At 42.0% G+C, this 6,674-nt stretch overlaps 1 non-coding gene across 1 annotated transcript; it reads left to right on the top strand.

The window, feature by feature from the left end:
• The first annotated feature begins 654 nt into the window (after nt 1–654).
• LOC120268617 lies at nt 655–760 on the top strand. The gene has a single exon (XR_005538975.1). It is a non-coding gene; the product is annotated as a small nucleolar RNA R71 (small nucleolar RNA).
• The last annotated feature ends 5,914 nt before the right edge of the window (nt 761–6,674 follow it).

A 6,674-nucleotide genomic window follows, 5' to 3' on the forward strand; every position in this document is an offset into this window, starting at 1 on the left:
GTTATGTAATGAAACGGTGTGGTTACGAAGTGTAGCCTTGACCAATTGGAACCGTGTATCCGATGATTTGCACAAATCTAGTCAAGGCTTTCTCTAAGTTGGTCATTCGGGCTACAAGCCGATCACTCTATTTTCCATGTTTGGGGCTTGTTGTTGTTGGAAACCTGGTGGTGCCATGGCCTTTGGTTGTCCTTGGCTACTCCACGAAAAGTTGGGATAATTCTTCTAACCCTGATTGTAGGTATTGCTATATGGATTACCTTGGTTCCTCATTGCATTACCACAAAGTTGACTTTCTCCACCGAAGATACATCATCAATAGAGATCGGGCAATCGGAGGAAGCATGTCCTCCGCCACACTCGGTGCAAGTAGTCATGGCCGCCACTCTATTCGATGTTATAAGGTCTAACTTCTTACTCAATGATTCCACTTGGGCTACCAAATAAGTGACTGTATCTATTTCATGGAGCCCGACCACCTTTTCCTTTCCCGTGCATTCCAATGATAACTGTTCATGGCCATGTCTTCTACTAACTATCGGGCTTCTTTCAGGGTTTTACTCCCCATTGTACCTCCCATGGCGGTATCAAGCAGTTCCCTTGTAATCGGATTCAAACCATTATAGAAAGTTTGAATGATCATCCATTCGGGAAATGCCTGTTGTGGGCATCTCCACAAAAGTTCCTTGAAACGCTCCCATGTCTCAAACAATGATTCCAATTCCATCTTCATGAATGACAATATCTCATTGCAAAGCTTGGCTAACTTCCCCAGAGGAAGTATCTAGCAAGAAAATCTTCGACCCTCTAATTCCAAATCGTGATGGATGCTTTTGGCAAGGAATGAAGCCACTACTTGGCTCTTCCCTTGAGAGAAAATGGGAAAGCCCTCAATCTAATAGAATCATCTGATACACAGTTAATCTTCATCATATCACAAACTTCCAAGAAGTCCTCTATGTGGTTGTTTTGATCCTCATCGGCCAAACCATTGAACTACGCTAACTGCTGAATCATCTAGATGAATGCTGATTTCAGCTCAAAGTTCAGAGCGGTAATCAGTGGTCACATAATGGTAGATTGTGTCGCCAGTACTAATGGTCTGGCATAATCAGATAATGTTCTCTGCTGTTCATTTTACTCAGCCATGTTGTCAGATCCTTCAACTTCCACTTCAGTTATATTTGACGGTTCTTGCACAGGTTCTTTCCCTTTTCTTCATAGTGTATGTTCGAGTTTGGGATCTCCTTCAATTAATATTGAAGGGTTCCCTTGGGTCATAACCTTGACCTATACTAAAAAAAGAAGAACAAATCATAATGATGATAGCAAAAGATGATGTCAGGTGTAAAAATATGTAAAATGTTTCTTAACCAAGTGAAGATGAGTAATGATTGTGTTGACAAGATGTAATGTAAACAAGAATAAAAAAAGCAAGAAAGAAAAGCACAAGTAAGTGAGAGATAAGGCAACCGATATAAATGGGGTACTCAGATATTGTTCCGCCTAGGACAATCGTTTCAATTGCAAAACCGACTATTATACCTCTTAACTAAAGCATTAATGCGTCATGGAAATTCTTCAATACACTGTCCCAAATCTAAGGTCAACCGTGACTAACTCTATACCATATCCCGGAGGAGAAATCGGACAATCTCAACACCTCGTACTCGGATAGAATTGCATGGAGTTCTAGGGATTCCAAGTGATAAACGCTCTTCCTAGATATAGGCCTAACCCTTTGGTCTAGGTGAGAGGTCCATAATCACAATTAAGCCCTACATGCTAAAATCACTTCAACGCTTCACACTGTTACCTCGCCAACTAAGCCCCAGCAGATGGTCATTCTTAACCCATTCACTCTACTATGACCGCAAAGAACTCAAGGAATTGGAGGTAGGATAAATCACATCAGAGGGGAAAGGGGAGGCTCTACTACCTCTCGACTCACCCTCTCAACCCTCTCCAATCGAGCTTTGTCTAACCCTCGCTGTGTGTCACTCACTCATAAGGGTTACCAATATGAACTCTCAGCCCTAGTGTCACTCTAAGGATGGATTCAAGCAATCAAACATTCAATATTGGAAATTAAATAAAATATCAATTAATGAAAGCATAATAGAAGGTTTAATGAAACAAATACATCCTAGGGTTCACAAATCTAAGTACCCACTAGGCAGTTTAGCATTCCATGGAGCTAGTTACGATCAACAATGAAATCGAATATAGAAATAAGTAATCCATAGAAAATTCCTCTCGATAGTTGTGACGATGGTCTTGTTGAGAAGCCTCATGTCCTCCAAAGGTCCCCTTGTCCGGCCAAGGACACATCTCGCCAGATCGGTGCCGATGAAAGCGCTCCCAATAACCTTCTTTCAAGTGGAGCACGATGTCAAAGCCAAAAAATCTCTCCAGAAATCCTGCCAATACCTCTCAAAACCCTAGCCACAGTCTCCTCTCAAGTTTGCGAAAAAAATAGAGAAAAGAATCCCGAAATCATGGCTGAATCACGGCTAAAATTGTACTGGAATCGGGCATCCACACACCCTTGTGAATTTCCAACACGGGCCTGTAGAATTTCTGCACAACATGGATAATTTAAACAAGCCCATGTGAATTCTCTGGAATTATCTTTTTTCGGCCGGCTGTGAACAGTATCTGTTAAAATAATTTGCTGCAGTTGTTTGCTACAGTACCTACTTCAATACCGGTCCGGAACACTAACGAATCCATGTTTTCATTGATGTAACATCAATGGGCACACGTTTACGTCATAGATTTCTTTGCTTTTTTCAATAACCGGCCTCATTAGTGAAGATCTTGCTATCAATGCACAAGCCAAGATATTCGAATATGACTACCTTAGTGCCCCTCCAAACCATTGTGCTAGCTTGAATACATGGAGGTTGGCACACATTCTCGCATCTTGAACCTGATTTATGTCTTTGCGTTTGACCCTTCTCAAGATTTTCTCCAAATAGTGCGTTCACAATCTACATGGGCGTCTTTCTTTAACATTCGGCTTCACAACCCTATATGCATGAAAGTAACACAAATGCACATGTATTAGCGCTAATACCTGATATAAGTAATGCTCATTATAAGGAAAGAACACTTGCATTCTTATCACACAAGCACTTATCACAACCCAAGTAGTTTTTATGTATTAGTTCGTTTATTTTTAGTTTTTGTTTTTTCATCTAAGTGATTGAAAAAAATGTCATACTTAATTTAATGGTGTGAAGTTGACTCATCTCTATTGAATTCTATGAGTGAAATTTGGTTGTAAAGTATAGTATTATTATTAGAAATTATTTTCATGCCATTTTACATAGGGAGAGTTCTTAGTTTTTCACTATTTCTATCACAACAGGCATGGTATAATAGTTATACACCCGTTGTGATGCAAGCCCAAAGAGATTTGTTTTCGTGAAAATTCATGTGAAATTGTCACAGGCTCATAATGCCCTTGTGACGACCATGGTGATTAGTCATAGCCATTACACTGAGCATGCTATGTCTCTAGGTCTTCCAGAGGTCTGGCATAGCCTGGCCAAATACGTGGTAAGGCTGTGGTGAGCATAACAAGCCTTGAAACGTCTGTTACCAATACTTAGAAACTTTTGAGCCATAACTAAGATGATAACAACCCAACAATGGGCTCATAACAAGCCTTGAAACATCTAGTTAAACTAAGCTTCTACCTTTAATCCCCCAGCTCCAAAACGCGTGATCTTGCCTCCTCTGAACTTGTGGAAGTCGGCTCCAAGAACTCCCCAAAAAGTTATCTCTCAAAACCTCCCCTCTTTTGCCCTAAAAGTTCAGTCCAAAATATATCCGTCAGGTCCATACAGGGTCCATGCGGGCGCATGGAGCCTATGAAGCTCACTGCCATTTCACCAAGCAAACCTTACAGGAACCCATGCGGGCGCATGGACCCCTTGAAGCTCACAACCGAAAGCCTACTACAGTGCTAACACCCCAAAAATGCCATTTTGGTATCGAATTCGTCCTATTTGCATTTTTGAGCTACATTCGGCACATTTATGATTTGCAACACCAAAAGAACAAATTTATACTTAAACGGGCATCAATTCATTAAGATATACACAAATAATACAAGATCAATACGTCTAAAATACGTACATTTAGGCATTGATCAATGATAAGTGCTTGTGCGATATGAATGCGAAGTGTTCATTTCTTATGTTGAGCATTACTTTTCTTAGGTTTTTAGACTAATATGTGTGTTTTTATGTTACTTTTAAGCAGGTAGGGTTGTGAGGCCGAGTATGAAGGAAATAGGCCAATGTGGACCATAATGCACCTATTTTGGAGGAAATCTTGCTAAGGTGTGAGATGATAGAGTGTGTGCCAACCTCCTCGCATTCGAGTGAGCACATCCATTTGGAGGGGCACAAAGGCAGTCACACTCGGGCATTCCGATTTATGCATATAATAACGAGAGCTCCACCAACAGTATATCATTGAAGAAGCAAGTGATTCACGACATAAACATGTGCCCATTTGCGTTACCCCGATGAAAATATGGAATTGGGAAGTTATTCGAGTCAAAGACTGTAGCAGCGCACTGTAGCAGCACTGTTCACAACCGGCTGAGAAACCAGAGAAACAGAGAATCCACACGGGCGTGTGGAAATTATCCACGGCCGTGTGGAAATTTCGCACGGGCGCGTGTACCATCCCCGCCCATGGAGTCACCCGATTCCAGCCCTATTTAAAGCCGATTCAGCCCCGATTTTGGTATTCTTTTCTCCATCTTTTCCCCAACTTGAGAGAGGGCTTCGGCTAGGGTTTTGAGGGGTATTGGCTAGGTTTTTGGAGAGGTTCTATGGCTCCGACATCACGTGTCGTTTGGAAGAAGATTATTGGGAGAGCTTTCGTCGGCATCGATTCGGCGAGGTGTATCCTAGGCCGGACAAAGGATCCCTTGCGACGAGTAGAGGACTCTCCACAAGACCATCAGCATGACCATCGAGGGGGTTTCTTTTTGGATTCATTGCTTTTACATTCGATTCCTTTGATTGTACTTAGCTCCGTGGGGAGCTAAACCCCTAGTGGGTACTTGGGTGATTGTTAACCCTAGGATGTATTCGTTTCATTGAACTTCTTTATTATGCTTTCAATAAATTGATGTTTATTGTGAGTTCCAACCATGAATGCTTGATTGTATGATCATTTCCCCTAGAGTGACACTAGGGTTGAGAGTTCTTGTTGGTAACCTTGTGAGTGAGTGACACACCACGAGTGTTAAACAAATCTAGGTTGGAAAGGGTTGAGAGGGTGAGTCAAGAGGTATAGGAGTGTCCCTTTCCCCTCCGACGTGATAGATTCTACCTCCGTTCCTCGAGTTCTTTGCGGCCATAATAAAGTGAATGGTATAAGGAATGAATCTCCGCTGGGGCTTAGTTGCGCATGCAACGGAGTGAAGCGTTGAGGGGATCTTAGTATCTAAGGCTTAATTGTGGTTAGAGACCTTCCGCCTGGACCAAAGGGTTAGGTCTATAATTAGGAAGAGATTTATCACCTGGAATCCCTTAGAGCTCATTGCAACTTTATTCGAGTGCGAGGTTGAGAGGTTATTTAACCTCTCCTCCGGGACATGAATAGAGTTAGACATAGTTGACCTTAGATTTGGGACTATGTATGTAAGGATTTCCACGACTCACCATTGCATTGATTAGGAAGCATAATAGAGAGTTCTTGCACTTGAAGCGATTATCCTAGGTGAAGCATCATCCGAGTACCCCATCTTTATCGATTGCCTTACCTCCTCCTTACTTTTGCTCTCTTACTTGTTGCTTTTAATTGTTGAGAATTGAATCATTGTCACACTTATCATTGTTGATATTCCACATAGCTAAGAATCGAATTAAGTGTGTTTACTCCCTACTCCCTGTGGATTCGATATCCTCTCACCCGGGATTATTACTTTGACAAACCCGTGCACTTGCGGGATATACGCAAGGGGAACTTGTCAAGTTTTTGGCGCCGTTGCCGGGGAGCTAGGCGTTTAGAGATACTTTGCACTTTGTTTTCTTAGCTATTTCACCACACATTCTAATTCATATCTTCTAATTCTATCATCGTTCTGATTGTCTTTTTCTTTCTTTTTGGTGCAGCTCCAGGTTATGACCCGAGGGAATCCATCAATATTGATTGAAGGAGACCCTGAGCTTGAACGTACACTTAGAAGAAAAGGGAAAGAACATGTGCAAGAACAGCATAATCCAGCTGATTTGGAAGTAGAAGGATCTGAAAACATGCCAGAACAAAATGAGCAACAATGAACACTATCCGATTATGCCAGACCTTCAGTGTTGGGGACACAATCGAGTATTGTGCATCCCTCAATTACAGCTTAGAACTTCGAGCTAAAGCCGGCATTCATCCATATGCAGCAGCAGTCCACACAATTCAACAGTTTGGCCGATGAGGATCCAAACAGTCACATAGAGAACTTCCTCAAGGTATGCAATATGCTGAAGATAAATGGTGTGACGGATGATGCCATCAAATTGAGAGCCTTCCCATTTTCCTTAAAGAGGAGAGCAAAGCAGTGGCTACACTCATTACCCCGAGCATCAATCACTACATGGGAGTAGATGGTAGAAGGTTTTCTAGCCCGTTATTTCCCTCCCGGAAAATCAGCA

This window comes from Dioscorea cayenensis, chromosome 1, assembly GCF_009730915.1.
Source record: "Dioscorea cayenensis subsp. rotundata cultivar TDr96_F1 chromosome 1, TDr96_F1_v2_PseudoChromosome.rev07_lg8_w22 25.fasta, whole genome shotgun sequence".
NCBI classification, from domain to species: domain Eukaryota; kingdom Viridiplantae; phylum Streptophyta; class Magnoliopsida; order Dioscoreales; family Dioscoreaceae; genus Dioscorea; species Dioscorea cayenensis.